Here is a 22,363-nt window from a genome sequence, read left to right on the forward strand (position 1 = left end):
AAATGGTCATCTGGAGAATCTCCTAGGCAAGGCCAAGAAGGAAAATGATATTCAAATAAGCATGGCGAAGCACTATGCTATGAGAGACAAAATTGCAAGAGCCAAGCTCAAAAGAGCTCATGCAAAGAATGAGGCTTTGACCAAACAAGAGGAGAAAAAGAGGTTGGATATCCTTGCCGAGGCATCACTCCATGCCTCAAACATATATCCATCTATCATCCCACCAATTCTGTCCATTTTTTAACAATTTTAGCAAGATATATTTGCTGTGTTTTTTGAAGAAATTTTGGCATAGTCAGCATGGTCAAACGCGTAGCACCTAGGACGCTGCGCTTTTGTTTGGGGCATCCAATGAGAAAATGGTCAGAATTTTTGGATTCAGAATGATGAGGACATGCACCCTGTACTTTTTCTAAGAATTTGGAGCAAAACTGGTCAGCCAAAAGGGTAAAAAACTAGAAAAAAATCACCTTTCTGCCTCTTTTCTGGTTTGGTCGCGGCGCATTTGAGCAGTCTTGGGAGATTGCTCTTTTGGAGGGGCAAATGAAGCCCATTTTGAAAAACAAGGGTATTTCTAGAAACTAGGCAGGATACATTTTCCAATGAGATATCCTAGGGTAGATTTGGACATTGGGAAGGTAGTCAAAAGTCATCTTGAAGAGGATTCTGTGCCTTTGACTAGGGTCGATGCGCGTTTACCAGGGTCGCTGCGCATTTACCAGGGTTGTTGTGCATTTAACAATGTCGCTGCACATTTACCAGGGTCATTGTGCGTTTACCAGGGTCGCTGCACATTTGACAAATTATCCAATTTTTCATTATTTTGTCCCAGTTTTCACTTTCACCATGACAAATCATGATTTTATCTTTGTAATTGATCAGTTAAATGTAACTATGATGCTTCTAGAGCTTACTAGGGTAGATTCATCAGGTAAAAAAAGTTCATGAGGTGTAATGTATTAGTTTGTTTGGGTTAGGGATGAGTCACTTTGACCACCCTATTTTCTTGTTTGCAGTTCAGATCTTGTTAGAAATAGCTCCTCTTCTCATGGATTTGACCCCTTGAGCTTAGGATGAGTTTTTTAGGGTCTATATGATGCTTTTTCTCAGTCATTGTATGGGTTGGACTTAGTGGGATGCTTATGCTTTGAAGAGACATCATTTTGTATCAGTTTTAGCAGGAGATTAATGAAAAGTTGCAACTATTTCTTTGGGATCCATGTGGTATGATGTTCAGTTCAGGTTTTCTTATGTTTTCATGTGTTAGAATGTATTGTTGACTCCATTTCATCATTTCATTGTCTTTATGTGAATGTATACAAGTCTAAGAGGCAGAATCCATATATTTATACTCTGCTTGGGTAGACATTTCACAGTCTATGTTTTCTTTAGTTTAGGAATAATCCATGTTGCTTACATGCTCTTTCTAGCTCCTCACCTATCTTGAAACACCTCACCCATCAAACCCTAGAGTTTTGAACCTTGTGCCTACCTTGCTCCATCGAAACCCTGCAATTTTGACCTAATTTCCTTGCCAAAACTGTTCGGATCCTCCTGATCTATAAAAACCCCTTCAAATCAAATCAAAGCTTGTGCTATTATACCTAGCCTAATATCATTTTCCTGATCTAGTCATCTTGGTTGAGATCGTTATGGAGAGAGCCCTCTCCTAGCCTAGTAGGGTTAGCTACTTGGCTAAGCATGGTTTATGGCTACCCTGGCATTGCCTTCCTTCAGCGTGAGGTTCAATCCAGGTGATAACATAGTGGCAACCATATTGGGAAACAAGCGAAAGGTTTTGTGTTCCCTGGGAAATACCATCACAGTTCAAATCTGATTGCTGATGGTGAACAATAGTCAGATGCATACGAAGGTTGAAATCATTCACCTCGTGACTTCAGTGTCAAAATCCCAAGGTTCAGAATTTTTATGGAAACTCCACTCTTCAAGAACCAGTAGCCTGAATAATTTCTTGGTGAATTCATTGTTATCAAAATGGATTCATTTGCTAGAAGATATGCACCCATGAGCAGAGATCACATTCTAGGTTTCCCAAATAAAATTCCTAAGGTAGATTGGCAAAGGAATTTACCTATGTTTAAAGATGATGATAGGAATGATGTTGCTTTACATTTGGTTAGATTTCACATGCATACTCGCAAGTTGATGGTTGATTTTCCTGAAGATTGCTTGAGGAAGATATTCATGGCCACTCTGGAAGGTGAAGCCCGATCTTGGAATGAAAGTTTTCTGCCTGCTTTTATTTACTATTCAAAGAATTTTCATACCATGTTATTTGAAAGGTATAAATAATCTTGTCCATCCTTGATATTAGTTCAGAATTGTTGTAAACATGTTTATAGTTTTATTAAAAATCTTGAGAAAGTATATGAAGATGACTACTTCATGGACGATGAGATCATGGAAGCTTTGCATGAAAATCCATTTCAGCAACATAAAGAGAGCTTAGAGGATACTTTTCAAGATGCTCAGGAAAATTTGCAGCAGGTTGAAGATCTTCATACAATTGAAAATGATGGAAGACAAGATCTTATTTTAGATCTTCTCATAGCATAAGATAGTATGCAGGAAAATCAAGTTCCAATTTCAGATTGTGATAAAGTCAAGTTGTCTATTTCAGATCTAGATTCAGATCGTGATGATGAATATTACCTTGTTTTGAATCCAATTAAGGAAAGCTCTATTGTTGAGATCATCTTGAATGAAGAAAACAAAGTTATTGAACCAAGTGTTCTCATTTCATTAGAAAAAAACCTTCACGAGGAGGTAACCCAGTCCCTTTATGAAAAACAAGATGAGATCTTTGTTCAAGTAAGTGAAAAATATTCTTTGGATAATTCAGTGGTAAATGATAGAAGTGTTAGGTTTGAGTTTCAAGAACAATCTAAAGTTTTCCCTCGTATGACCGATGAGTGCGATAAGAAACATGACAATCTGGTTGCCATGTCATATGAAGATATTCAATATAGTTGACAAACTTTAGGAGGGAAAGAAGACAATTATTGTTTTAGCAAAAGAAAACAAAAAGTACTATCTCCTCTGTTTGAAGATGAGATAGATCAACTCCTAAAAGGTCATGTTACAACCAAAGCTAATGTAGGTTTGCAGTGTTCACATAGTCAAGAAGGTGTCAGTGAAGCTTCTTCCACTTTTGAAAATGACGACAGTCTTGAAATTAGATTTATAGATCAGCAAACATATATTGTTTTCTTTCATGAAGATGATAGGGCTATCATGTTTGGTAATCTTGAAGAATGTTTTATGTTTAAGAATGACTTAGACTATGAAATTGAGGAGTATGATCCTGAGAGAGACAATATGCTAGAAATCAAGTCATAATTTCTCATGCTCAATGAATTTACAACCAACACTTAGATAGCAAAAGCTTATACTTCTATATGCCTTCCTATCAATCAGCAACCAACTGTTCTTTCAGTTCAGAATGAAGGGAGTACTTCTATTTTTGCTTTTGGATCTCAAGACAAGGTAATCTTTCAGGATTTTCAAGATCCCTTCAACAACCTTTTGCAAGCATCGAAGAAAATGAATGTTGTCTAGTTAGCATACGCCTTGGTTTCAATTGTTATTATGAGTTGCCTACATATACATCATTCTGCCTGCTCAAGGAAAGTGAGAGTAGAATTTCAGTAAGTAGCCATCTGCTAGATTGGTTACATTGGAAGGCTCACTTCTCATGATTGTACATATTTCTTTAGTAGGCAGGTGGCTGTTATCAGGATTTGAATCCCTCAAATCTCGATGGTTTGCTCCCATTAATAAGCTTTGTATGTAATTGTTTTATTTAAGTAAGTTTTGAGTTAGTGTCAAGTCAATTTTGATTTTTTTGACCATATTGGCCCATATGGTAAGGTTACTTGGTCTACGGTGTTCTTGGCACCTCCAAGGAGCTGCCATCCCCAAATAAGGCCAATGTTAGAGTTAGTATTTGCATACTACCACCAGTGATCAAAATCTCTCTTTTATATCATATTAGAGTCCCGTCTGAAATTTTTGTCATTCCACTAGGTCATCATGCAAAAATTTGGTCACTAAAGGTTGAATTAGGGTTTCCTTTACTCCTTTTAGAAATTTACCCCTTGCTGGCTCATCTCACCTTTTGCTAAAGTATACCATTAGTCATAAAGTGATTTTCATCATGGTCACAACCATTCAAACTCTACATTAGGTCTTAGGGTTTCCTAGGTCCACTAAAACACCATCTCCTACATAAAATACTAGCAAGTGAAGGAGTAATATTAAACAAGATTTCATCAACAAAATAGTTGGTAATTTGAATATTCAAGCAAAAATGTAATTTTATGGTTTTAATATTTAATAATTCTCATGGTTCCAAGTGTTGTAAGTTCAAAGTTCCATCATCGAAAAGGAAGAGTTTCAAAGTCATTATGTTTCCAAATCCACCAAGAAGATCAAATCAGAAGAGCAAGTCCAAAGGCAAATTGTAAAATACAAGTCAAGTTTGAGAAAGAAAAAGTGGTTCCCAAGACTAATTTTGAAAATATAAACAAGGTATAAAGGCCATAAAAGACCAAGGGAAGGCTCATTTGAACTCTTATCCATTGATATCTCACTCACCTACACTCTATCTACCTCCCTTGACCTTTTCCCATGCCCATTCCTCTCATTTCCCTCTCCTAGGGTTTTGAGGGAATCTTTCTTGGTTTCATGACCTCCATGGTTAAACCATCAACAAAACTTGTATCCTAATGCTCTTACACCTTCCCCTATCCTTAATATACCTTCCTAAACACTTCCCATCACTCCTATCCCTCAAAATCATCACTTTTCTACAAACACTAGCCTATTGATATGCTTTTGACACTTTTCGAGATTAGGCATGTGTTTTTCCCTTTTGGACCCCTTCCCCTCACTCAATCCTTGAAATTTCAGTTTTCCCTACTTCCTAACATCCCTCCCTACCTCCCCAAAATTTTCCTAAAAATTTAGAAGCCCCCTATCCCCATTATTTCCCTTCATTCCTATAAATTTCCCAAATCCCCTGTTTTGCCTACACTAAACCCTAATTTCCTCTCCCACTGAGCTAGGGTTGTCTATGGAATCAGATATATCTGAGTAGAGGAGGCATAAGTGAGGTAATTTTAACATTTATGAATCCATTCCAAACTCATATACATCATGTGTCCATCATTTTTCAAGAAGTCATTCCAAGGGACAAGTCATTTGCCACACATAGGGCCAGGTTTTTTTCAAACTATGATTTAGACCATACACGGATGAATTTGGAAAATGTAAGAGAGGTTTTTTTACATCATAGACCATGGATAAAAACCCTCCTTCACTTTGTACACATGTGTCATGGTTTTAGAGAAATGTCAAAAATACAATTTCTACAAGAGAGTTGTTGCACTTCTGGAGTGACTTGGAAAAATCACTTTTTCGTCTATCTGGAGTGTCCAAATGACTTTCATGATTATTAAAATGATAAATAGACAAAAATATATTTCTAATGAGCTATCCTACACTCAATTTGGAGTTTAGTAAGACCTCCAAACGTTTCATGCAAAAGAACACTTCATTTTTGCACCCAGGTCACTACGCGTTTACCAGTCTTGGGATATTGGAATTTTGACAAGGTAAATGACCTTCAAATTTAAAATAAAAGTATATATGGAAAATAGACTAGAAGGGATTTCCAACAAGATGTCTTGGAGAAAATTTTGACACTGGGAAGGCCTCCAAGAGTAGCCCTGAATAGGTCGCTATGTGTTTGACACTGTGAGGGCGCTCTGGACAATGAAATGGTCAAACACACAACACCTTGGACACCGTGCTTTTGTTTGGAGGATCCAATGAGAAAATGGTTAGAATTTTTGGAATCAGAATGATGAGGATATACACCCTATACTTTTTCTATGAATTTGGAGCAAAACTGGTTAGCTAAAAGGGTCAAAACCTACCAAAAAATCACCTTTCTGCCTCTTTTCTGGCTTGGTCATTGCGCGCTTACTAGGGTCACTGCATGTTTGACAATTTTCCACAATTTTCACTGTTTCATTCCAGTTTGAATTTTATCTATGGGAAATTCATGTTTTACCTTGTAATTTATCTATATGATTTAATTATCATGTTTTTACTTTACCTAGGGTAGATACATCAGTTAGATGGCCTATGTGGCATGTAATGAATTAGTTTGCTAGAGTGAGGGATGAGTCACTTTGACCACCCTACACTCCAGCTATCAATTCAACCTTTCTTGTAGCTTCTCCTCTACTCATGGATTTGACCCTTGATTCCTAGGATGAGTTGGTAGTTGGCCTATATTATGTATTTTCTCAGTCATTTTACAAGTTGGACTCAGTTGGATGCTTATGTTTTGAAGTAGACATCATTTTGTATCAGTTTTTAGTAGGAGATTAATGAAAAGTTGTAGCTATTTATTTGGTATCCATGTAGTATGACATTCAGTTTGGTTTTCTCTATTATGATCACATGTTAAAAAAAAAATTGTACTTCATCACTCATTTCATTGCTTTTAAGTGGATGTTTTCAAGTTGATAAGCAGAACCCAATATCTATGCTTTGTTTTGGGAAAATATTCACAGTCTATGTTTTCTTCGGTTTAGGAAGAATCCATGTTGCTTACATGCTCTTTCTAGCTCCTCACTAGTCTTTAATCACCTCACCCATCAAACCCTAGAGTGTTGAGCCTTGTTCCTACCTTGCCCCATCGAAAGCCCTACAATTTTGACCTAATTTCCTTGCCCTAACTGTTTGGCTCCTCCTGATCTAGCAAAACCCTTCAAAATCAAATCAAACCTTATGCTACTATACCTAGCCTAATATCATTTTCTTGATCCAATCAGCTTGGTTGAGATCCTTATGGAGAGAGCTCTCTCATGATCTAGTAGAGCTAGCTACTTGGATAAGCGTGGTTTGTGGTTACCTTGGCATTGCCTTCCTTCAGCCTGAGGTTCAATCCAGGTGATAACAAAACACATCTCCATTTTAACCCTCATGATTGTCATTCTATCAGCCTCTTCCATTAAATAAGCCTTGGTTTTTCTCCTTCCATCATCACTATCTGCTTGGATGATCATATGCTTTCACCTAGTTGTTTTACCTCTTCACATAAATCAACCTGTTTTGAGAAGTTCCAACATCACTAGAACTAGTTTCTATCCTAGACACCACTCGTTTCTCTAAGTGGAGTCCTCTTTAAGCTCTTTTCAGACCCTTGAAATATGAAAAGATTGTCAAGCGCTTGTCCTTTTCAGCTCATTAATGGATTGGAAACGACATCTACTGAGTATAAGTTTAACCCTTTTCCAGGCTGAGATAGATTATTTACGAAAAAGGAATACGTTGATCAAACATGGTCAATAGGTTCTCTCTTGTATTATTTTATGCTTTTTTAGACTTTAGAGAAAAATCTATGAAAAATAACTTTTGGAGCTTTCTTTTTGTCCCTTTTAAAACTCTCTAAACATGAAAAGGACTGAATTGTCATTGTCGTTAAAATCGTTAAAACATAAAATAGCGACAAACTTGTCCATCATGAAAAGATTGAGTTTCACCTTTGCTAGGCTCGTTAAAACATCACATAGTTATGGATTCACTCGAAGGGTGGAATTATACTACAAGCATATGTTATCCTCCTTAATCTGTTTAAATAATAAAGAGGTACTGGTCAACAATGACTGGTGAAAATGGGAAAAGGGATAAAGCACTTTATGGTAGCAAGTCACTCTAAGCATGACACTTTCACTTCATCTACGTGACTATTTAGGTTAGGTTATCTGCTTAATGGTTATCATACCTATGGTCTATCACACCATCCATCACTTTGGTTTTGGGTCAATGTTTCCAATTCATTCAATGTCACAGACATGTTCAAGAGAAGTCATTCAGTAAAACCTCATCCTTTGCAATACTCATAAACCTTCATTTTCATGACTGCCATTCCTGAACCTTGTGTCGTCACTCACATTACATCTCCAAAATCATTACCCTCGTTTCATGTCATTGATGTGGGATACATCAAGGCCCTCCTACAATGAGTCACTTCTTGTCGACATCAACACATTATCCAAGAAGTTGAATTAGAAACACCCTTCCAGTACCTTGAGGGTTGCATACATCAATGGAAAGTTTCTCATTTTTGGTGATAGGTTGAAATCACTGGCCTTCGACCGAAAGAATTTATATGGTGTTCAACATCAAAACATCCATTCATAGCATGCATAATGTACTGCAATACCTTGAGGATCATTATCATTATCGGTGATTTCTCTCGCATCTGTTAACAACTTATATCATTGGCTGGTAATCAGATGGTGTCTTCCCATGTTTGACTTCAGATCACATATTCACATGGTTAGACTCGTACTTGAGTGAACGATTTAATGAGATAGAATACCCTAGATCTACTTTCATCCATTCGGGCTACAATTTCAGGAAAGTACCAAATCATCTGTACGATGGTTTTACATTGATGGTCATCCCATCATGGGTCTATATTTGTAGATGACTATCTGATTTATGTACATGTAATGAAAAGTTTATATGCTGAGCATGGGTATGCCTTCCCTCAACGATTCATGAAAGATACAAAATATCATGATATTATGTATTTTAATTGATGCAGGTCACCATCCGCTTCAGAACCTCCTCATCACATCATAAAGCATATCACTCGACATTATCATTTTCGACTTCATGCTTTAGGAGGCAACTGTTACAATTCTATTTGGGCACATCACTCCCAACATTCAGATCAGTACTATTAGGGCTCAAACCCTAATTCAGTTGCTACATGCCCTAGACAAGTCATCACATTGAATGCCATCATTCATGAGAGTTTCATGGCCTGAAGACATCCTGAAATGACTCCTTGAGGGACCAGTGTAGCCTTGGTCAAGGGTAAATGTGTTGCAGAGCACTTAAACCCATTCAAGCCTGCTTTGCAGAGAACCTATGCCCACTTTGACTTGCTATGGGTGAGATTGAGCGAATTCTTCATAAGGTTCTGGGGATATTCCTTCATTCTAGACCATTCTAGAAGATTCCCACCACTTATCATCTCCTATGAGCTTGAAATTGGATAGGGAATGAGTTAAGTAACCTCCTATCCTCTCATCCCTTCCTCCATGGAAACTAACTCTATGTTTGGAAGGCAGTTCAATACCCCATTTATGACCAAACCACCTTCATTTTCTTATAAATTGAGCACTCATCTAATTGATCAAGGGCTGGACATTGAGAATTTGTAAGGAGATACTATTGGTGTGAGGTTTGAGATTGTAAGAAAGTATTGTTATGCTGCTGGAGTGTTGTGATTTTGATGTGATGTTGGATGGAACTCAACTTGGAGGAGTGACATTGGATCAGAATTCATGGTTGTAACTCTTCCTTCTACTTAATAAAGCTGTTTACACCTTTTCCCATATTCTTGTCTTTATGTATGATGATTATATTTGTAAATGCTTTCGATTCCATTTTCTTATAGTAGATAGATCTCTTGCTTTGATTGGATTTTGTCCTCTGTTTATGATTGTAGGTACTTTTCGAGCGGATTAAGTTTGAGAAGAAGCAATGGGAGCCATACAAAGGAGACAAATGGAAAGTGAAAGATAAAAAGTAGGTCCCTTATCTTATTTATCTTCTTTAAGAAAATGGAATTGAAATCATTTACACGTATAATCATCGTACATAAAGACAAGAATATAGGAAAAGTTTTAAACAACTTTATTAAGTAGAAGGAAGAGTTACAACCATGAAGTCTGATCCAATGTCACTCCTCCAGCTTGAGTTCCATCCAACATCACGTCAAAAGCACAACACTTCGACAGCATAACAATACTTTCTTACAATCACAAACCTCACACCAACAACATCTCCTTACAAATTATCAAAGTCCTACCCCTGATCAATTAGATGAGTGCTCAATTTATAGGAAAATGGAGGTGGTTTGGTCATAAATGATGGTATTGAATGGCCTTCCAAACATAGAGTTAGTTTCCATGGAGGAAGGGATGAGAGGATAGGAGGTTACTTAACTCATTCCCTATCCAATTTTAAGCTCATATGAGATGATAAGTGGTGGGAATATTCTAGAATGGTCTAGAATGTAGGATTATTCCTAGGACCCTATGAAGATTTCACTCAATCTCACCTAGCACAAGCCAAAGTGGTCCTAGGTGCTCTGAAGAGTAGGCTTGAATGGGCCTCAGTGCTCTACAATGCATTTACCCTTGACCAAGGCTACACTGGTCCCTCAAGGAGTCATTTGAGGATGTCTTCAAGCCAGAAAACTCTTAGAAGTGATGGCATTCAATGTGATGACTTGTCTAGGGGATGTAGCAACTGAGTTAGGGTTTGATGAGCCCTAATAGTACTGATCTGAATGTTAGGAGTGATGTGCCCAAATAGAGCTGTAACAGCTGCCCCCTAAATCATGAAGTTGAAAATGATAATGTCTATTGATATGATTTACGATGTGATGAGGAGGTTCTGAAGTGGATGGTGACCTGCATCAATTACAATACATAATATCATGATATTTTGGATTTTTAATGAATCTCTGAGGGAAGGCATACCCATGCTTAGCGTATAAACTTTTCATTACATGTACATAAATCAGATAGTCATCTACAAATATAGACCAATGATGGGATGACCATCAGTGTAAAGCTATCGTACGGACGATTTGCTACTTTCCTGGAATCGTAGCCTGGATGGATGAAACTAGATCTGGGGTCTTCTATCTTCTTCAATCATTTTCTCAAGTACGAGTCTAACCATGTGAATATATTCTATAAAAAAAGGATAAACACTTTAAATCTATTGTTCTAGGTGTAGCTACCCACCTAGGGAAATTGTATTTATCTGTAGATGCAAAATTCCACATAACAATGAGGTTTCTCAGGTTGATAGGGTATTATCGCAAGTTTGTTGAGAATTATGGGAGAATAGCAACACCTCTAACAACATTACTGAATAAATATGCATTTTCTTGGACTCCAGAAGCAACGAAGGCCTTTGAACATATTAAAGAGATAATGTGTCAAGCATCAGCCTTAGCTACACTAGAATTCACAAAAACCTTTATTGTGGAATGGGATGCCTCAAGAAATGGAATTGGTGTTGCTTTAATGCATGAAGCAAGAACCATTTCTTTTGAAAGCCATCCAATCAAAGGAAAGTATTTACACAAAGCTATTTATGAGAAGGAGATGTTGGCAATACTACATGAACTTAAGAAATGATGACCTTACCTAATGGAAAGACACTTTAAGGTAAAAATACATCATGATAGTCTTAAATACTTTTTAGAACAAATATTATCTTCAAAAGATCAGAAAAAATGGTTTACAAGATGTTGGGTTATGACTTTGAAATCATCTACAAAAAAGGGAAGAAAAATGTTGTTGCAGATGCATTCTCAAGAAAGGATGAGGATGTGGAAGAATCTCTTTGTGCTATTTCTATTATCCAATCAGATTGGATAAACAAAGCAAGATATGATTGGATGAATGACAAAGAAGTGTGAGCACTCATTCAAAAGTTGCAGCAAGATCCCAGTACATATGATACATTTAGTTGGAAAAATGATTTGTTATGGTACAAAGATCACTTATACCTCTGTAAGAATTCCCAACTCAAACAAAATATTCTTTTGGAATCGCACACCTCTCCCTTATGAGGGCACTAAGGATTTTTAAAAACTTACCACAGGGTTAAAAAGAATTTTTTTGGGATGGCCTTAAATCTGATATTCAAAATTTTGTTGTAGAATGTTTGGTTTTCCAACAAAATAAACTTGAGATAATTAAGACCCCAGGTCTATTACAACCTTTATCCATTCCAAGTCAACTTTGGGAGGAGGTTTCAATGGATTTTATCACAGGTTTACCCAAGTCTAAAGGAAAGAGTGTCATCATGGTGGTAGTTGATAGGCTTACTAAGTATGAACACTTTTGTGCACTATCTCATCCATGTAAATCTAGTACAGCTGCTACTACATTTATGGAACAATTCAAAAGCTACATGGAAACCAAAAGATTATTGTAAGTGACAGAGATCCCATTTTCATTGGAAATTTTTGGACAAAATTCTTTTCTTCTCTGGGTAAGAAGTTAGCTCATAGCTCATCGTATCATCCTCAATCTGATGGGAAAACTGAGATAGTGAACAAATGTTTGGAAGAATATCTTCATTGATTTATATATAATAAACACACAGAATGGGTCAAATGGTTGCCTCTTGATGAATGGTGGTATAATACTTCCTTCAATACTGCAGCAAAAATGACCCCATTTATGGCACTTTATGGATATCATCCACCATCCATCACATCATATTTAAGAGAAAATTATAAGCTTAAAGAAGTGGAAGATCACATCGAGCATCAAGAGCAAGTTCTCCAAATCTTAAAGGATAATCTCACTTTGGCACGGAATAGAGTGAAACAACAGACAAATCAACATTGCAGAAAAAGAAGTTTTGATTTATGTGACTTGGTATTTCTACGACTACAACCATACAAACAAATGTTCCTCAATCAAGCTAAGAAAGATAATAAATTATCACCAAAGTATTATGGTCCATACAAGGTGTTGCAAAATATTTGTACTATGGCATACAAATTTGAGCTTCCTGCATCTTCCCATGTGCACCAAGTTTTCCATGTTTCATGCTTAAAGAAGGTTATAGGTGACAAGATCCTAGTTAAAACAATATTGTCATAACATAACAAGCAAGTAAAAATCATATTGGAACTTGAAGCAGTCATAGAAACAAGAACTTGACAACTACAAAATCGATCAATTTTAGAGTATCTCATCAAGTGGAAGAACTTACCCGCTGAAGATTCCACATGGGAGGATGAGAATTTTATACATTAGAATCTAGAACTACTCAAGCTTTGAGGAAAATAGTTTTTTGAAGGAGAGGGGCATGTTAGGTCCCTATAATGCTAGTGTATTCTCTTATTATTATTTTCATTGTAGCCCCTTTTTGTGATTGTTGTGCCCATGTTGTCCCCATTTTGTTATTATTGTGCCCCGTAGAAGCCCACTATCTATTATTATTATGTAAGCTATGATTATATTATGACCCCTTAGACTCCTATATATAGAAAGGAGGTCTTGTCATTTGTGCTATCCAAGAAATGTTCATTTGTGTAATGTAAAGGAGGTTGCCCCCTTGAAGAGGCTACTTCTAAAGTCATTGATTTATCTCTTTCTTTTATTTTGTGAGTTGGTTGCATAACATCTAATGACTCGTACAAAATATAGTATGCCCAAGAAGGGTCCTTCATACATGACATAGACTCAAATTGACTTTTATGACTAGATGACAAATCCTAAAGTCTCACAATGGGAGCCATAACTAAAAATAAAAGTCCTTGCTCATGAAACCCATGAGACAAACATTACAATAATAATTTTAATTTTTTTCTTTTCCTCAATTACATAAAATCAAAATTACACATGTCATTATGAAGACTGAACCTAGTTACACTTTTCAAAACTCCCTCTTAACTAAGAAGGTATTCATAATAGTACTTGGTCATTCTCAATCTAAAGAATTTCTCATAAGAATAGTTAGATTGGTAGCCCATCTGTTTAGCATCATATCAATCAACATTGTCCCATAGCAAGGCCTTGACTAATAGGTCTATCTCTCTATGATATTTGAGCACAATGCGCGTGAGACCAATGATGTATAGAAACCCTCATCATTTATCTAGCTGAGAACATACCCCACTCAGGTTTTCAGGGTGTGTTTCACCGGGACTATTCTTATCTTGGATTCCCAATCCTCAAACAATATCGATCCTCTACGAATACTCTTATCTTGGATGCCCTAACACATCCTCAAAGAATATTAGATGGAAAAAGTTTACCCAATCATCCATTTTGTCTTCATAAGTGAAGACAAGAATCATGTGTCTATCTCTCCCTCTTAATTAGGGAGTACATATCTATTCCAATAAAGAAATGTACTCATTCTTACAAAAGCAATGTACCTAAGCTCCCTCTTCACTTAGGAATTTTTTCTTCCAAGTTTCTTCCAAGTAATGAAGCTTGTTTCCAGGCTCCCTCTTAATTAGGGACCTATAACAGCTCCTCATGTGGAGATGATGGGACAATCAGTTGCTTGAATAACCCCTTCTCACGATGTCATGCACTCCTTTTCTTTGTCTAGGAGTTTTCATGTTTGGGACTTCTTCATATTGCAGAGACAATCCATCATTGTCATCCATGATTCAACCACGTCATCATCAAAAAGTGATCCATATGTTCATATATGGCCTTTCTTCATGCTATATTCTCATAAGGATCTTTTATCCTACTACATGGGCATTAGTAGTGGAAGTCATCCAAGATCTTCCCTTGGCAGACTTGCATAAGCCCATCTAGATATTTGTTAAAAAATAAGAAATGAAAACTTAATTAAAAATTACCTTTGTGATGTTCTTTCATCATGACATCTTCTATTTTGCATCAATATCCTGCATACATATCGACACATCTCCCAAAGATATATATGTGGTAAAGGGTCTTCTTCCTTTTCAGACTCCATCAGAGTCTTCATATCTTTCATGGAGATATCCTATTCATATATTCTTGGTCTATGGATGTTAATTTCCTTTTCCATTGTTGCACATTCCATGATCTATTCCTTGCTTTCTTCAGACATTTCATCCTCAGGAACTTGTAATCAAAGTCCCTCCAATTAATTTCAACCAACTCATATTACATATGAGGAAATATTATGTTCATTTCATCTACTGAATTTTTTACTCATGCTTTCCTGCATCCTTTCAAAGGAGAAGATACCTTTCTTTTTATCATTCTCTCAAGATAGAGTATTGATCCTTGTTACCTAAAACCATATGACATGACTCTTCAATATCAAATAGAAGAATACATACCTCATTTTTCTTTTGGGTCATCCAGACTTCCTGCAGCAACTTCCTTGATTGAAAGCGATTCAATCCCTTGATATGCTTCACCTTTTATGTCATCTTAACATCATCCCATGAATTCCTCAAGATTGGAATTATTGATGAAACACTTGCTTTCTCTCTTAATCAGTGAACCTTTCGATGAATATTCCATCATAGAATCTCGAGGATCTAGATTATCCCCATCTAGTAGATGTTTCCTTTTGACTAATGTATAATGAGCTTTGACTTGGATGACGTTTCTCTTTTCCATAAGTGTCACCAATGTTATAATGAGATTTGCAAGGGCTATATCCTTCCATAGTTGACTTCCACAGATTCCAATTTCAACCATATTTCATGCTTCTCTATGATGATGTTACGTGATCTTGCTTTCAATTCTTCTACGATGTGTAGGTTTTAACCCCATATATAAATTACCTACAGATGAATTCTAAAACACAAAAAATAAACAATGCGAGAGCATAACACATAAAACACATATACATAAAGATTTTTCCCCTGGATCCTAAAACCGGGACTATCAGCTTGATTTTTCATTATGTTCCTTTCGATGTTACAATAAATATTTATACATGTTGAAGCTTGTAATACCATGGACCGAAAACCATCACGTCTAAAACCATGGACTAAAAACCATCACGTCCAAAACCGTGTGTGAAAAATCATGCACAAAACCATAGGTAGGTCTGCCCAACCTAACATAGGGTCCAAAACCAAAATTTTCTGGGGCGCTGCCTCGAACCCCATAGAGTGGGGTTACCTGCACCCATCAAACCCCCTGTGACTCCCCCTGCTATGCAATCGGTGCAACAAAGCGGGGGATCCAACCCCCTTCTAATCCCCCAGTCAGCTACATGGGCTAGTCGTGGAAAGAATATAACACAACCCAACATTCTCCCACTTGTTGTTTTCTTTCCACAGGGGGCCACAAGAGAGCTTAGTCATTTATCCAGCCCTGTAATGCCCATTGTTTCTCTACACCAAGAGAACTTCTCAAAGCTCATAGATTTTGTCAATGCATCTGTAATATTCTTCAAAGTGTCCACCTTTATCAGAAACACTTTTTTTGTCTTCTGTCATATCCTTCAAAAAGTGATACTAAACATCAATGTGCTTTATCTTTGAATGATATGCAAGGTTTTTTGCCAAGAAAATTTCACTTTGGCTGTCACAATCTATCCTTATATCTCCCTGTACTGAAACTGCTTCCTTGCTTGCATGAGTGGCCGCCATGTATTTTGCCTCTATAGTTGATAGTTCCACTACAAATTGTTTCTTACTCATCGAACTAACTGGACCTCCAAATAGGTTAAACACATACCCACTTGTAGATCTTCTCTGATCTAGATCTCCAGTCCAGTCTACATCAACAAAGCCACGAGTATCCAACACTCTGTCCAATCTGGTCTTTCTTGGTAGTACAAACCATAATCAATTGTGCCATGCAAATACCTAAAACCCACTTCACTACCGTCTAGTGCTCCTTCCCTAGTTTTGACATAAACCTGCTCAATACTCCGACTGCATGTGCAATGTCTGGTCTAGTACAGACCATCACATACATCAGGCTACGAAGTGCACTTACATATGGAACATGGGACATGTCCTCTTCCTCTTCTTGTGTCTTGGGACACTATTCAACAGATAACTTTACACCTACAGGAATAGGAACCTTCACTGATTTACTATCCTGCATATTAAACCTTTGTAATATTATCTTGACATACTTCCGTTGGTTTAACCAGAGCTTCCTCTTTGTCTGATCTCTTTTAATTTCCATGCCCAGAATATAGTTTACAGCACCAAGATATTTCATGTCAAATTTGGAGGAAGAATGGGTCTTCAAATCCTGGATAATTTCTTTGTCATTTCCAACTTGCAACATATCATCCACATATAAGACCAGATAAATAACATGGTCACCACTTAATTTAAAATACACACAGTGATCTGCTTTGCTTCTGGTGAAGCCAAGTCCCCGTATAAATGTATCAAATTTCTAATACCACATCCTTGGTGACTGTTTTAACCCATACAGAGACTTCTTTAACTTGCATATCAATTCTTTCTTACCCTTCACCGCAAACCCTTTAGGTTGCTTCATGTAGATCTCCTCTTCCAGATCCCCGTGAAGAAATGTTGTCTTCACATCCATCTGTTCTACCTCAAAATCAAAAGCAGCAGCAACAGATAAAAGTAATCTAATAGAAGTTACCTTGGCAACAAGAGAAAAAATATCACCAAAATCAATTCCCAGCACCTAGGAATAACCTTTTGCTACCAACCAAGCTTTGTATTTCTCCACCTTTCCTTCTGCATTTGTCTTCTTCTTGAACAACCATTTGCTACCAATGGGTTTCCTTCCAGCTGGTGACTCCACCATATCCCAAGCCTCATTTTTGTGCAAGGATGCTATTTCATCAACCATGTCCTCTTTCCATAGTTTTCCATCCTCTGAATCTACTGCTTCCTTAATAGTTCTAGGATCATAATCAGTAATAGATAACTAAAAATTTGAACATAAAGTAGATGGACTATACCTTTCTAGTTTCCTTCTTTCTCAAATTGATCTTCTCACTCCTGGAGTTTATGGCTCTTTATCTTCTAATTCCTCCTCTGTTGTAGAGTCTGATTCTTCCTCCTTTAGGTCAAACTCTATCTTCTCAGGTTCCTTTGGTTGGACTTCACGTTTAATAACATCTTTCACCTCTCTGAACACCACATCTTGGCTGTACACAACCTTCATTGTTATTGGGTTCCAAAGTTTTTAACCCTTTAAACCATCCTTATACCGAATAAAGATCCACTTTTCAGATTTACTATCCAACTTGGTTCATTTCTCCTTTGGAACATGTACATATGCATCACATCCAAATACCCTTAGATGTGAAAGAAAGGGTTTCTTACTAGTCCATACCTCTTGTGGAGTCCTATCCTCCAACACTGATGAAGGTGATCTGTTGACCAAGTAACATGTTGTCTCCACTGCCTTTGCCCATAATTCCTTTCCTAACACAACACCACTGAGCATGCTTCTCTCCCTTTCCATCAACGTCTTGTTCATTCTTTCTGCAACTCCATTTTGTTGAGGTGTATATGGAGTAGTCTTCTGCCATGATATACCACACTTCTTACAAAATTCTTCAAATTCCTTACTGCAAAATTATCCACCATTATCTGTCCTCAACACCTTTATCTTCTTCTCTGTCTAGTTTTCCACCATAGCCTTAAATTCTTTAAACCTGTAAAAGACTTCAGATTTCTTCTTAAGGAAATATATCCATGTATTCCTTGAGAAGTCATCTATAAATGATACATAGTACACAGACTTACCGAGTGATGGAACCTTCACAGGTCCAAACACATCACTGTGCACAAGCTCTAATATCTGTTTCACCCTCTTACCACCAAAGGGGAAACTCACCCAATTCTGCTTCCCATATACACAATTTTCACAGAAATCAAAATCTAGAGAGTTGCTACTCATACCTTCTACCATACCTTTACCATGAAGTATTTGAAGGCCCTTCTCTCCAATATGTCCAAGCCTTTGATGCCATAGCATGGTCTTCTCTCCAGAGACCACTAGAGTTTCTGCTCCACTTTCAGGAACCATGGAACTATTGCACACATCAGCAACAATGCTACCTTGAAGCTTGTACATAGTTCCAATTTGAACTCCCCACATCAATAGCAGTGCCCCCTGAACCATCTTGTAGGTATCATTCTAGAACACTATTTTTACACCTGCATCATTTAGCTTGCTTACAGAAATCATATTTTTAGCTAATGCATGAGTATGCAGAACACCCGGGAGTGTTATAACCCTTCCACCTTGCAACTTCAACTTTACTTTTCCGCGACCAATGATCCTATCCTTCCTATCATCCCCCAAGAAGACACCACCACCATCATATTTCTCATACTTGCAAAACCACTCTCTAGGGGGAGTGAAGTGAATGGATGCACTTGAGTCAATCAACCATGCCTCATGATCTACATGTATACTTGAATAAGTCAAGTACACGTCCCCACATTCATCTGAGGTGGTTTTCGCCTCTACAGAAAGAGAATCATAAGATCACTTTCCTTTATCAGGAGCTTTATATTTACAGTCCCTTTTGTAGTGCCATTCCTTTCCACATTTCCAGCACACCACCTTTACAGGTTTTCCTAAAGATTTAGATATTCCTCTAGATTTAGATCTCCAACTCGATGACTTATTTTTGTTTCAGTTCTAGGACCATCCTCGTACGAACAAGGCATCATCATTCTGGCTCTCCATATTTTTCCTTCTCATTTCCTCTGTCAACAAGGATGGGACTATTTCATCAAACTACAAGGTATTTGTGTCACTACCTATTGCAATAACCAGACTATCCCACGAATCTGGTAGAGAACATAACAAACTGATGCACTTATCTTCATATGAAATTTTAATATCAATAGATGATAACTGACTTACCACAGTATTAAATGTGTTCAGATGCTTTGTCACCGAGTCTCCATCTTTCATCCTCAAGTTATACAACGTTTTCCATAGGAACAATTTATTCACCAGAGACTTAGATTGGTACAAAGTCCCTAACTTGTCCCACAAAGCATTCGCCATAGCTTCCCCTGATACATTCAACAATACTAATTCTGAGACACAAAATCGTATTGTACTCTTTGACTTCTGATCCAACTTCTTCCATTCTTCATCGGACACTCTTGTTGGTTTAGTATCCAGATCTACCGTGATCCACTAATCTTTATCTACCAACAGATCCTCCATCTTGAGTTTCCACAACTCCAAACTCTGACCATTAAATTTATCGATCTCTATCTTTCCACTGCCCACTAGCTTTGTTCACCACCATAATCGATCTCGCAGATCTCCCACTAAACAGGGTCTACCACAGGCCCGATCGAAACGCCTCAGAAACAAAGGCGTCCCCTTGAAGCCAAAACAACTCTCATACCAAATGTAGGTTTTAACCCCATATAGAAATTACCTGCATATGAATTCTAAAACACAGAAAATAAATAATGCGAGAGCATAACACATAAAAAACATATACACAGAGATTTTCCCATGGATCCCAAAACATGGACTACCAGATTTATTTTTCATTATGTTCCTTTCAATTTTAGAATACATATTTATACATGCCGAAGCATCCAATAGCATGGACTGAAAACCATTGCATCCAAAACCATGGACCAAAAACCATCGCGTACAAAACCATGTGCGAAAAATCATGCACAAAACCATAGGTAGGTCCACCCAACCTAACATAGGGTCCAAAACCAGAATTTTTGGGGCGTTGCCCCGGAGCCCATAGAGTGGTGTTACCTGCACCCCTCAAACCCCCTATGACTCCCCCGACTACATAATCAGTGCAACGAAGTGAGGGCTCCGCCCCCTTCTAACCCCCCAGTTAACTACGTAGGCTAGTTGTGGAAAGAATATAACACAACCCAACATGATGCCATTATGCATCCTATCATGCTCCTACTTTACAACAAGAAAGCTTAGAAACATAAAATAGAAAAGAACTAGGTGAGGAAGACTCTCTCAATAGTCGATATATATCACTTCCTCTTTCTTTGAATTCTTCTTTTTAGCTTCTTCCACTTCCTTGGTGAAGTTGGATTCTTCTCTTCCTCTTTTTTTATTTTCCTTATTGAGCTTAGCACAACATCTCATATAGTTCCCATATTCTTGACATCCATATCATTATATTTTAGCCATGTTCTTCTTGTTTTTCTGACGACCAAACTTTCCAAAATTTCCCTTTCTTTTTGTCATCACAAAAAATGCCTAATTTTGCTCACCTGATCCCACACCAGATTTCTCCATTAGCTTGGATTCTTCAATCCTTCACAGAGACCATAGATCCTAGAATGGAATAGCTTCTTTCTTCCCAGAAATACTTGAATTAAATTTACCCCACTCCCCCTGTAGTCCATTTAATACAACCGTTGATCCAGATTTAAATAGGGACGCAAAAAATTACAGATATAACCATAAATATAAATATGTAGTAGAAATAACACTTCATTTCATTAATATCAAACACTGAAATATGCTTACAAACAGAATGGAAATAACACTAGCTCGGGTGATGGTAGCTTATCTTTGAGAAGAGATTTGGCGGCTACATGCCTTTGAACTATTTTACAATGAAGCTCAAAGGCCTATTTATTGTTGAGAACAATGGAAAACCCTAAACATCCAAAAGCCTAACCCTAGGAGATGAAGTGCCAAACTATGGGCTCTGTTTGGGTAAATTGGTACATCAACTTCCTAGGGTTGCAACTTTGGCATACGATCTCCGTTTGATGGCCATAATACCTCATTAGAAAGATCTATCCAAGGACTACAAGTTTTGAGTGAGAAACATTCAACCATGACCCACGTTTCTCCTGGTTGTCCCAAAAAAATGTTGATTAGGGCTTCAAAATAGCTCTGGATGTTCAGGACTTGAAAAACTACCAAAAATAGTAAATTGTGCTACAAATAAGGAAACTGAAAAAATGAAAGAAACAATGGTGGGGGTCCAAGTGAATAGGTGGGTGGCCACCAATATCCACCTAGATCATTCCACCCCGTAGGAATCAATGATCCTCATTGCATTGAGTTCCTCCATAAGATGAGGAAACTTATGCTGAACTTGGTCCTTGGTGAGCCACTTGCCTTGGTGAAGGAGTTGGCCTGCTTTGACAACTCAATATAGTTCAATCCTTTGTTTTCAGGTGTTCTTGATCTGTGTGTCCATGAACAGATCAGTTGTGTCTTTTTCCATGCAATATGGATTTAACTCTTTAGGTGTGAGCTGTTCTGCAATATCTGATGTGTCTAATAATGGAGGGAAGTGTGGTCGAAGGTGGTCCACATTGAGCACTGAGTGCAGGCCAAGGAATGGGAGAATGTTAAGCTCAAATGCATTGTCTCCCACAACCTTAGTAATGGTGTAAGGACCATATCGGAATGGTTTGAGTTTTTGATAGGCTCCAGTAAGGCATTCCTTTTGCAAATGCAACTAGACTTTTTCGCCCACCTGAAACTTGTGTGGTACCTGATGTTGATCATGTTGCTACTTGTACTTGGCATTTGATTTCTCCAGAATTTCATGGACCTACTAGAGGATATGTTGGATGTGCTCAATGAAGTTGTTTGCCTTATCGGTTTCGGACTGGACATGAACCGAATCTTCTTGAGTAGCTACAAATGGCATGGCCACATAAATGGGACATAGTGGTTGGAATCCCAAGCCCACCTGAGAAGTGATGTGGCCAGTCGAGCTGTGGAGAGCCTGGTTATAGTTGTTCTAGACATAGGGGAGGCTCTCATCCCATGTGTGTGGATGCTTTGAGTTGTACATGCACAGAATGTGTACG

The sequence above is a fragment of the Pinus tabuliformis genome, chromosome 1_2, assembly GCF_031772625.1.
Source record: "Pinus tabuliformis cultivar Carrire ecotype Pingquan chromosome 1_2, CPIR1, whole genome shotgun sequence".
Taxonomy (NCBI): domain Eukaryota; kingdom Viridiplantae; phylum Streptophyta; class Pinopsida; order Pinales; family Pinaceae; genus Pinus; species Pinus tabuliformis.